This window comes from Gossypium arboreum, chromosome 10 (genome assembly GCF_025698485.1).
Source record: "Gossypium arboreum isolate Shixiya-1 chromosome 10, ASM2569848v2, whole genome shotgun sequence".
NCBI lineage: Eukaryota > Viridiplantae > Streptophyta > Magnoliopsida > Malvales > Malvaceae > Gossypium > Gossypium arboreum.
This window is the reverse complement of record NC_069079.1, coordinates 17,742,968-17,755,789: the sequence shown is the minus strand read 5'-3', so window position 1 is coordinate 17,755,789 and position 12,822 is coordinate 17,742,968. Positions and strand designations below refer to the sequence as shown.

Below are 12,822 nucleotides of genomic sequence, written 5' to 3'. Positions count from 1 at the left end.
ACTAAAACTCAGATATATCATGAAATATAATACCTTTACCTATTTTTCTTATTCCATAAGAAAATAGACATAATAAGATTTAATTTCATATATTATTCATCTTCAAACTATGTTTATACAATTTTAGTGATTTTTCAAAGTTACGTCATTGCTGTTACTTGAATCTGTTTTTAGGTTACTTTCACATTTTTCATAATTTTCATGTGATAATCACCATTCAATCATACATATTAATAAACATGCATATCATCGGCCATTTTTATTAGCTAATCACTAGCAAGTATTTACACATCATTCATTGTTCATATTATACCAAAAGTGGCTAAGTTTCTATACATGCCATACACAAAACAAAACGTCTAATTATACCGAGTTATTTCTTTGATAGTGTGATCGGCCTCCGACGTTTCCTTCGATCCCCGAGTGGCTAGATAAGTACTATAAGAAGAAGAAAATAAAGATATTAAGCACTAGGCTTAGTAAGCTTACAAGCAAATAAATCACAACATTCAACATAATGGATAATTATGCATAATATCATCTAACATCATAAATTTCTTTACTTCTCAATTTCTATCTTCTTCTTTATTCCCTTACCTTCTTTCTTACCTGACCTTTCCTTTTTCATAAGTATAATCTACTTTTCCTTTGCTGTTAATTCACTGTAATTTAACTCGTATCCTGACCCGTTGAACCACTCGGAATACTAAGGATACTAGGTCGCTTCTCGTCTATCAATATCTCGCCAATGCCATGTCTTTGACATGGACTTACATGAATTATTCCTGCTCCAATGCCATATATAATATGGACTTACATGGCTCAATCCTGTCTCCAAAGCCATATTTCTAATATGGACTTACATGGCTCATTTCGATTACATCCTGTCAACCCTAATATCCTAACATTCCTAGGGTTCAACCGGCTTTCTAACACTTTTCCTCTGTCACTTCACCTTAAATTCGACTTTAAATATTTTCATAACATAAATATATAAATGCTGAAATTGACAATAATAATGTAAAATAAAATAATATTGCATTTATTTATGTAAACTTACCTCGATACAAAATGTGACTAAACTTTACAATTTAGTCCTTTACTTTTTCTTTTCCCGATCTACTCTCGAATTTCGCTCTTCTTGATCTATAATAGCAAATTTAGCTTATTTAATATCAACATTTATCAAAACAACCCTTTACTCAAAATTTGGCAAAATTACATTTTGCCCTAAACTTTCACATATTTGCACTTTTGCCCCAAGGCTCGTAAATTAAACTTCATCCTATTTTCTTATGTTTTATGACATGCTGATCATTTTTCCTTCTATGGCAACATCAAATTCACACACTAACATGTACTTATGACTATTAGGTATTTTTACCGATTAAGCCTTTTTACTCGTTTTCACTTAAAACCAAGTAGCACGAGTTGTCTAACATAATTTAAAACCTCATATTCCATCATAAAACATCAAAATACACAAATTTCACCTATGGGTATTTTTCCAAATTTGATTCCTAGCTTAAATTATTGCTAGCATAAGCTTTATCGAGCTATCGGGACTTCAAAAACGTAAAGATCATTAAAAACGGGGATTGGAATCACTTACTATGAAGCTTGAAAGTTGAAGAAACCCCAGATATGGAGAGAGGTAAGGTTCTGCTGGTAACTTGAAGAAGATGATACAATTTTATCATCTTTTTACCTTTTATTAATGTTAATAACCAAATGACCAAAATGCCCTCCTTACTAAACTTTCAAAATTCCTTCCATGTCCTAATTTTGTCCATGAACTTAAAATTGGTCAAATTACCATTTAAGATCTCCTAATTAATATTCCAAAATAATTTCATACTAAAAACTTCTAGAATGCAAGTTTTGCAAATTATTCGATTTAGTCCCTAACCTCAATTTAAGCACTTTATGCATAGAATTTTATCACGAAATTTTCACACAATCATGTAATCATACCATGAACCTCAAAATAATAATAATATATATATATATATATATATATATATATATATTTTACCCTGAATTTTTGGTTTCGCAACCACTGTTCCGTTTAGGCCCTATTTCGGAATGTTACATTTCTCCCCCCTTTAGGGATTTTCGTCCCGAAAATCTTACCTGTGAAGAGATATGGGTCTCGCTTTAGCATAGCCTCTTCGGGTTCCCATGTAGCCTCGTCTACCCCATGTCTATTCCATAGTACTTTCACAAGTACAATACTTTTGTTCCTTAATTGCTTTACCTCTCGAGCTAGAATCTTTACTGGGTTCTTCACCGTAAGTCATGTCCGGTGAATCTCAACCTCTATTTGAGAAATCACATGTGATGGATCTGAACGATAACGACGTAGCATAGACACATGAAATACATTATGAATCTTCTCTAACTCAATCCGTAAAGCTAACCGATATGCTAATGGTCCGACTCTCTCAATCACTTCAAACGGTCCAATAAAACGTGGACTTAGTTTGCCTTTCTTGCCAAATCAAAACTTTCTTCCACGGGATACTTTCAAAAAACTTTGTCACCAACTTGATATTCGATCTCTTTTCTTTTAAATCAGATACGACTTACACTCGTCTCTAAAGCGCTTTTAAACAATTTCGATAAGTTTCACTTTTTTCTTCTTTCTTTAACTAGATCAACCCAGTAAATTCGGCTTTCTTTAAGCTCTGTCAATATAAAGGTGTGCGACATTTACGTCCATACAAAGCTTCATAATGTGCCATCTTCAAACTCGATCGATAACTATTATTGTAGGCAAACTCTACTAATGGTAAATATTTTTCCCAAGCGCCTTGAAATTCCAAAGACACAACATCTAAGCATATCTTCAAGTACGAATAACTCTCTCGATTGACCATCGGTTTGAGGGTGGAAAGTCGTACTAAAACTCAACTTTGTGCCCAAAGCCTTCGTAATTTCTTCCAAAACCGTGAAGTAAATCTTGGATCTCATGTCGAAATGATCGATAATGGTACCCGTGTAGTTTGACTATCTCGAAATATACAACTCGGCCAACTTGTCAAGTGAATAATCCATACTGAATGGGATAAAATGAGCCAACTTTGTTAACTTATCAATCACAACCTATATCGCATCTTTCTTTCTCGGTGTAAACGGCAATCTGTCACAAAATCCATAGTAACTCGTCCCATTTCCATTCCTAACTAGCACAAAGTTGCAATAATCCCGAGGGTACCGATGTTCGGCCTTTACCGTTGACAAATCAAGCATCTAGAAACAAACTCAAATATCTCTTTTCATTCCTACCCACCAATACAATTTCTTCAAATCATTATACATTTTTGTCTTGCTGGATGAATAGATAAAGAAGCGCTATGTGCTTCTGTCGTAAAATCTTCCGAATAAGCTCATCATTCTTTGGTACACAAATTCTGTCTCTAAACATCAAACAACCATCAGAACCAATCCAGAAATCTGATTCTATGCCTGACTCATATTGAACTCTTTTAGCTTGTAACTCATTATCATCTTTCTGAGCTTCACAAATCTCTTCAAGAAATACCGGTTTAGCTCTAAATTCAGCTAAAATAGAACCATCATCTGACATGGCTAAATTGGTATTCAAAGCTCGCAATGTAAATAAAAGTTTCTCGCTAAAGCGTCAAGAACTACATTTGCCTTACGGGTGATAATCAATCACTAACTCATAATCTTTAAGCAATTCCAACCATCTTCTTTGCCTCAAATTCAAATCTTTTTGAGTCATCAAGTATTTCAAGCTTTTATGATCGGTAAATATCCGGCACCTTTCACCATACAAATAATGTCTCCAAATCTTCAATGCAAATACAATAGCAGCTAGCTCTAAATCATATGTCGGATAATTTTTCTTATGTGGCTTCAATTGTCTAGAGGCATAAGCAATTACCTTTCCTTCCTGCATGAGTACACAACCGAGCCCATTCAAGGATGCATCACTGTAAATCACAAATTCTTTACCGGTTAAATTTGTACTAAGATAGGAGCTTCCGTCAACAATGCCTTTAACTTGTCAAAACTTTGTTGGCACTTCTCAGTCCATTCAAACTTAACATCCTTCCGTAGCAGTCTAGTCAACAGGGTAGCTATCATAGAAAATCCCTCCACAAATCGTCTATAATATCCGGCAAGACCAAGATAACTTCTAACTTCTGATACATTTCTAGAAGGCTTCCAATCAACAATGGTTGAAATCTTACACGTATCAACCTTAATACCTTCACCTGAGACAATATGTCCAAGAAAACCAACTTCTCGTAACCAGAACTCACTTTTGCTGAACTTGGCATACAACTGATTATCTCTCAGAATTTGTAAAACTGTTCTCAAATGCTCTGCATGCTTAGTCTCATCATGAGAATAAATCAAAATATCATCAATGAACACAACTACAAACTTATCTAAGTATGGTCTAAAAATTCGGTTCATTAAGTCCATAAAAATGGCAGGAGCATTAGTCAAGCCAAATGGCATCACAAGGAACTCATAATGACCATACCTAGTCCGGAAAGCGTCTTGGGACATCGACTCTTTAACTCATGAATCGATAGTACCGGATCTCAAATCTATCTTGAAAAACACAAGAGCTCCCTTCAATTGATCAAACAGATCATCAATTCTAGGCAATGGATACTTCTTCTTTATTGTTACCTTGTTAAGTTGCCGATAATTTATGCACAATCTCATCGATCCATCATATTACCTTGTTTCAATTCCAGGAATTTCCTTTCTCTTCTGGTCAATAAACCTCTGACTGATGTACTTTTTACGAAATTCCTCCTGAAAGAAATCCCAAGTGACCCTCTCCTTTGGTACAACTGATACAAGTGTCTTCCACCAGTAGTAGGCTGAGTCTCTAAGAAGTGATACTACACATTTCATACATTCCTCGGGTGTACAAGATAATTCATCAAAGACTCTGATAGTATTTTCCAACCAAAATTCTGCTCTTTCTGCATCATCATCTTTTGTTGCTCGGAACTCTTCTGCCCCTTGTTTCCTGATTCTATCAACTGGTGGTTTTTCTCTTATCACTGTACCTGTGATTGGGGGAGCTTGAGCTACATGGGTAGCCTGAGAATCATGAGGGGGTGGAGGTCTAACTGCCGGATTCGTACGAACGAACTCGGCAAACAAATCATTCAAAGCTTGGAAGAGAACTTCTCGAGTCACTCCTCCCGATTAAGCATTCATCGCCTATTCTCGATGGTGCTACCTTCTTCTGGGAGCAGCGCATTACTTTCTACATCATCATCACCAGCTCACTCGGGATCCATTACAATAAAACAAAATATTTAAAAATCGTCAGGAGTCGTCACACTATCAAAATACAAGTATGACATGTATAGCTAGACTTTTTCTCACACTAACTGTTCCGAGAACCGACTAAACCTGCTCGATACCAATAAATGTAACACTCCTTACCCGAGATGTTGCGAGAATCGAGCACGAGGCATTACTAAACTTATTCTATCCCTTAAATAGGTTTAAATTGTTTATTTAAGCATTTCGAATGTATCTGCCATTCTGCGTCGTAGTCGCCTAAAAATTCATATCTTGAGTTCCGAAACTCGAAATTAAGATCCGTAAATTTTTCCTAAAACTAGACTCATATATCTATCTACTAATTTTTTTCATAGATTTTTGACTTGGCCAATTAGTACAGTTTATTAGTTAAAGTTTCCCCTGTTTCAAAACTCGACTGCACTAACCTCTTGTTACTACGAACCATGTTTCTTCCTGTAAAAAATTCATATCACTAAGCCGTTTGTTTCTCTTAAAACTAGACTCAACAAGGATTATAACCATATAAAGTATACCTTCTAATTAGTTTTGTACAATTTATGGTGAATTTCCAAAGTTGAAACAGGGGTTCCAGAAATCGCTCGACCCTGTTTCACTAAAACTCAGATATATCATGAAATATAATACCTTTACCTATTTTTCTTATTCCATAAGAAAATAGACATAATAAGATTTAATTTCATATATTATTCATCTTCAAACTATGTTTATGAAATTTTTAGTGATTTTTCAAAGTTACGTCATTGCTGTTACTTGAATCTGTTTTAGGTTACTTTCACATTTTCATAATTTTCATGTGATAATCACCATTCAATCATACATATTAATAAACATGCATATCATCGGCCATTTTATTAGCTAATCACTAGCAAGTATTTACACATCATTCATTGTTCATATTATACCAAAAGTGGCTAAGTTTCTATACATGCCATACACAAAACAAAACGCCTAATTATACCGAAGTTATTTCTTTGATAGTGTGATCGGCCTCCGACGTTTCCTTCGATCCCGAGTGGCTAGATAAGTACTATAAGAAGAAGAAAATAAAGAGATTAAGCACTAGGCTTAGTAAGCTTACAAGCAAATAAATCACAACATTCAACATAATGGATAATTATGCATAATATCATCTAACATCATAAATTTCTTTACTTCTCAATTTCTATCTTCTTCTTTATTCCCTTACCTTCTTTCTTACCGACCTTTCCTTTTCATAAGTATAATCTACTTTTCCTTTGCTGTTAATTCACTGTAATTTAACTCGTATCCTGACCCGTTGAACCACTCGGAATACTAAGGATACTAGGGTCGTTCTGTCTATCAATATCTCGCCAATGCCATGTCTTTGACATGGACTTACATGAATTATTCCCTGCTCCAATGCCATATATAATATGGACTTACATGGCTCAATCCTGTCTCCAAAGCCATATTTCTAATATGGACTTACATGGCTCATTTCGTTCGTCTGTCAACCCTAATATCCTAACATTCCTAGGGTTCAACCGGCTTTCTAACACTTTTCCTCTGTCACTTCACCTTAAATTGACTTTAAATATTTTCATAACATAAATATATAAATGCTGGAAATTGACAATAATAATGTAAAATAAAATAATATTGCATTTATTTACTGTAAACTTACCTCGATACAAAATGTGACTAAACTTTACAATTTAGTCCTTTACTTTTTCTTTTCCCCGATCTACTCTCGAATTTCGCTCTTCTTGATCTATAATAGCAAATTTAGCTTATTTAATATCAACATTTATCAAAACAACCCTTTACTCAAAATTTGGCAAAATTACATTTTTGCCCCTAAACTTTCACATATTTGCACTTTTGCCCCAAGGCTCGTAAATTAAACTTCATCCTATTTTCTTATGTTTTATGACATGCTGATCATTTTTCCCTTCTATGGCAACATCAAATTCACACACTAACATGTACTTATGACTATTAGGTATTTTTACCGATTAAGCCTTTTTACTCGTTTTCACTTAAAACCAAGTAGCACGAGTTGTCTAACATAATTTAAAACCTCATATTCCATCATAAAACATCAAAATACACAAATTTCACCTATGGGTATTTTTCCAAATTTGATTCCTAACTTAAATTATTGCTAGCATAAGCTTTATCGAGCTATCGGGACTTCAAAACGTAAAGATCATTAAAAGCGGGATTGGAATCACTTACTATGAAGCTTGAAAGTTGAAGAAACCCCAGCTATGGAGAGAGGTAAGGTTCTGCTGGTAACTTGAAGAAGATGATACAATTTTATCATCTTTTTACCTTTTATTAATGTTAATAACCAAATGACCAAAATGCCCTCCTTACTAAACTTTCAAAAATTCCTTCCATGTCCTAATTTTGTCCATGAACTTAAAATTGGTCAAATTACCATTTAAGATCTCCTAATTAATATTCCAAAATAATTTCATACTAAAAACTTCTAGAATGCAAGTTTTGCAAATTATTCGATTTAGTCCCTAACCTCAATTTAAGCACTTTATGCATAGAATTTTATCACGAAATTTTCACACAATCATGTAATCATACCATGAACCTCAAAATAATAATAATATATATATATATATATATTTTACCCTGAATTTTTGGTTTCGCAACCACTGTTCCGTTTAGGCCCTATTTCGGAATGTTACAAGGTGTGTACCCGAACCGCAAAAAATTGAGTTTTGAAAAATACCGAAAAACTATTCTGTCGATGCTACATTAGAGTGTGGTCATCCGTATGGTTGGTCATGTGCAAGACATGACTGTGTGGTCGACGAAGGGATGACCGTGCATAAGATACAGTCGTGTGGTAGCCGTAGTGTGGCCGTGTGAGCCACATGGGTTAGGCCAAGTTGGGCGTGTAGATTTTTGGGCCAGGCTGTATAGGACACACGGGCAAGGTCAATCTAGGCGTGTGGGCCCACACTGGCATGTGGGCCCATATTTCTGGAATTTCCCCTAGGATCGTACAAGTAGTTCCAATCGACTGTGGGCCTACTGTAAGGTTGGTAAGGGCCAATCGAACCCTAAAACTGTAGATCTGATAGTCTGATATTCTGTTCTGAGTATGATAATGCTATGCATGTTTGATTATTCTGATATCTGTACATAAGCATGTTGAGCATGTCTAGTATGTTATTCTGTATCTGTTTCTATATATGATTGTAGGGTGGGATTTGTATATGAGGAGGAAGTATTCTATACGGCAATCATCGCCTATATTCTGGCAGCTTGGCTACACTTTATCTGACATGTGTCGTAATGGCATGATATGGTGTGTAGGGATAGGTGAGTGTTTTTAACCCCACATGGTGTGATGGGATGGTCGGAGTTGGTGTGTAGAGTATGGGGGTAGGATTTTATATATCTGATTTGTATATCTGATCCTATGTATTGTATCTGAAAAGGGCATGTGCCTGACTCTATATCTGTATGTTTATATGCTTATTTCTGTTGTGTTACACCTTGAGTTTATGAAAACTCACATCCGTCTGTCTGTTATGTTCAGGTAATCCACAGACTTAGGCGGATAGGTGCAACGAAGCCTCTTAGTGACCACGAGTTTGTATATTGATTAGGTTTATGGTTTTTATTCTATGGATTATATATAGATTTTTTTGTAATAATTGGACTCTCCGGACTTTTTGGCTGATTTTCTTTTGGATTTAGATTTTTGTTTTAGAACTTAATTTGTGACTGATATCTAAAAACTATGGTTTTTACTAAAATAAAGGTTTTCTAAAGATACAACTGGTTTCTTTAATACAATGTTTTCCGTAAGCTCTGTTATAAAACACGTTTTAAGGCAAATTGATTAATTGAATAAATGTTTTGAAAATGGATAAACACAAATAAAAGTTGAAAAACTGAAATGATTTTAACATGTAGATTTCGTTATCAAAACACATTCTTTGTGACACCTCCGGATTTGGCCATAACGTCTAGGCCAGGTTTGGAGTGTTACAATAATTGTATATAGGGTCACAAATCATTAATAATCTACCTTAATCATACTAGAAATCCTATTACACGCGTATACGTGTGGAAACTGCCAATGCATATTTTAATTTTTTTTATTTTTGTTAAAGTAAAAAAATTAAAAGCACCCTCAAATAATAGAATTTAATTTTAAAAAAAGGACATTTTTGTAATTTCTCTGGTCGAGTCAATGCCTGATTGACTTGTGACACCAACTCAATCATGGACTTAGATAATAGTATAGATAGATTTACAACTGCTGGAGATAATAAATTATGTGATAAACCGTAATTTATACATATTTTTATCCCATGCTTAGCACATTTATGGATGATTTCTCCTTAGATTTGGTGAATTTGATGCTCCTAATCCTTTAACGTCATATTTTATACTTAGGTGAGCATAGGAGAGTAAAAAGAGAGAGAAACGGGCCAAAAAAGCGGAGAAAACGGGCTAACATGGAAAATCAACACGGCCTGGACTTCCTCACACGGGTAGGCCACATGGTCGTGTTCATTTGGCAGAATCGAATCATGACTCACATGGGTAGACCATACGCCCGTGCCTATTTAATAGCCTTGACCACGGTCTGAAGCAATCACATATGGGCGTGTCACACGGGCGTGTCCCTGACGAGCCCAAGTATAGTCCTATTCGAAAAAGGCCACTTTTGACGGCTCTTAGGCATTCTAAAGCCTATTTAAACACCTGAGGAGGCACTTAGAGGACATACAGAGAGTAGGAGGCAATGAATTACTCAAGTAGGAGGCAAGGAATTACTCAAGGAAAGCCGATTGATCCATCTCAGAAGCCGGATTCATCGTCAAGACTGAAGATCTCCCTTCAATTTCCTTCAGGAGTATCTTTATTCTTTTGAGATGTTTTCTTCCATAATTATGAACTAAACCCCCTAAATACCTAAGGGGAATGAAACCTAAGACGGATCTTGTTATTATTATCTGAATTGTATGATAAATATTTGACTTGTTCTTAATTATGTGTTCTTAATTCTTGTTTTAATATTCCAGGATATTGATTCAAGTTAATGCACTTATTCAGAGGAGCAAAAGTCCCTATCTAAGAGTAAATTTGTCGTAATTAAGCGGAGTTGATTGCACGCCTAGAGATAGGGTGACAAGATTTTACCGGATTAGGGTGAAACCTAATAAGGGAGTCCATAGATCGAGTTAATGCAATACTAGGGTGTTAATTAGAAAGAGATTTCAATTAATCAACCTAGGGTTAGACGTTATTAGTCTCGAGAGAGATAATAATATAACTTAGGGATTTCTAAGGATCAAGTCAAATGAATAAATCTTCTGATTCAGAGTTAAATAACAAATGAAGTCTAGGTGGATTTTTCCTTGGGTCTTGTCTTAATCAATTGAGTTTTCCCAAAAGCTTTTACCCAATTTTCTCTCTGTGCACCCTTAGTTTAGTTAATTAGTTTAGAAAAATAAATCCCTTAATTTTTAGGCTAGATAATAAAAAGAAAGTAATTACTAGTACTCTTGGTTCCTTTGGGTTCGACAATCCGATCTTGCTAAAGCTATACTACTGTTCGATAGGTACACTTGTCTTCATCGTGATAATAGTTAGTTTCAAGAATGATTAATTATAAAATTTTAAAACCTGTCGCGAATATCACGTATCATATATTTAACTACATAAACAATATAATTGTTGTGCTTTTAACTCAATGGGTAAGCATTTATCAAAACGACATAGTTTTGCCTTTTAACTTTAAAAAAGGTAAACATTTATCAAAATGACGTAGTTTTGCCTTTTCTTATTCAGATTTTCAGATAACTCGAATTGTGTAATTCATATTCGAGTTAAATTAAAAAATTAATTTTTTATTCGATTTAATTCGAATTACTCGATTAACTTGAAGAATTCAAACTATTTAATTCAAAACTTGAATTTTTTATCAAATTTTTCGAATCGAATTGGATTTTGCTCACCCTTACATTTAAGGCAACGGATCCTATAAGTTATCTTGGACACCTTCAAAAACCCTATCAGTTTAGGAGTAGATTTAGGTTTTTTTTCTTTTCGGCCTTTTATAACTTTCTTGTTTTCCTCTTGAAATCAATTTTGATTCAAGAATTTATTTATTTATTTTAAGTTTTTTAGTTTATGTTCTTTTGCATTCATTTTATTTCTATATTCTAATCAAGAGATTTACTAATCCGTTCATCATTCAATATTCAATCCACGATTATTCAAATATCTTTTCTCTTCCAAATCAATTATGTTCTTTACATGATTTATTCATGATTTATTCAATCGAGATAAAGATTATGAATAACATGAGTTGCTAAATCCCTTAGGATAGGATAACGAGTGGATGAGGATGTTATTAACGAATAATTTAGGCTTTCTCGAGAGGGGTTAATTGGTATGAATTATATGTGCTTAAACCACTAGGATTGACAACCACAAGAAGTTATCATAGGTTAGACGAGGTCGGGAGATAAGTCGAACCGAATAAATCATAACCTATCTTGGTTGTGAAAGTGAGGTCAGGAGATAAGCAAGTATCAACTAATCGATTAGTTAATTAGAGACTGGGAGGTAATAATTAGTTAATCGATAGCTAATCCACCCTAAAAACACTAATCCGAAGTTAGTTACAAACCTTGAATTGCGTTAATCTTCCTAATTGGTTTATTGATTTAATTCATTTGTTTATTTTTCTTATTTATTTCTTTTCTGTTATTTTTTTTTATCTCATCAATTTATTTTATGGTTCATTGTAATATAGAAATTAATTACTACTACTTAGACTTATTATTGTAAAAACATTTTCATAGTTTATCCCATCCTCCATTGGGTACGATAATTGGAATACTTCTGAAGTATTTCGTTGTACTAAACTATATTACAATTTGACCTGTACACTTGTGGACACCACCGTTCTTAAATATTATATTTTTGGTGTGATATTTAACTATAAACGATAACACGTTTATAACCTGTCAAAACCCGTACACAATCTAATCCTATGACATGCCAACTATATCTGACTCTGCCCGAGTAGTTAATAGGGTAACCAATTTTCCGATTTCATCTCAAGTTCGATTCACATTCCATCATTCTCAATTCATCATCAATTCACCATTCCAACACATCATATAACGTGTTTCAACTCAATTTCATATCAATTAAATCATGCTACTTTCTATTTTATTCAATTTAGTCCTCTATCTCGATATACCATATCAATTACCTCATTGATAAATCATGCAATTTAACATGAATATGCAATAATTATATTGATCACGAATCATAGAAATACAAACCGAAAGCTCGTGTCACTCGTCGTCGGCTTCCCCATTTCCTTTCCCTCTCGACGGCTTGACATCGTCTTTAGTTATGAATAATAATTCAACAATGACACAACGTCAATTTCCATCCAGATCACATTTAAATACAAAGGCAAACATATTTTGTAAATTATTTAATTCAGCCCATAAATTCGGGACAAGCATAACT

At 34.2% G+C, this 12,822-nt stretch overlaps 1 long non-coding RNA gene across 1 annotated transcript; it reads right to left on the bottom strand.

Moving 5' to 3' along the window:
• Nucleotides 1-230: 230 nt before the first annotated feature.
• On the bottom strand, nt 231-1,117 carry LOC128282578 (uncharacterized). Its single transcript, XR_008272902.1, has 2 exons — nt 1,061-1,117; nt 231-438 (listed from the first exon to the last, which is right to left on the bottom strand). It is a non-coding gene; the product is annotated as an uncharacterized LOC128282578 (long non-coding RNA).
• Nucleotides 1,118-12,822: the final 11,705 nt, after the last annotated feature.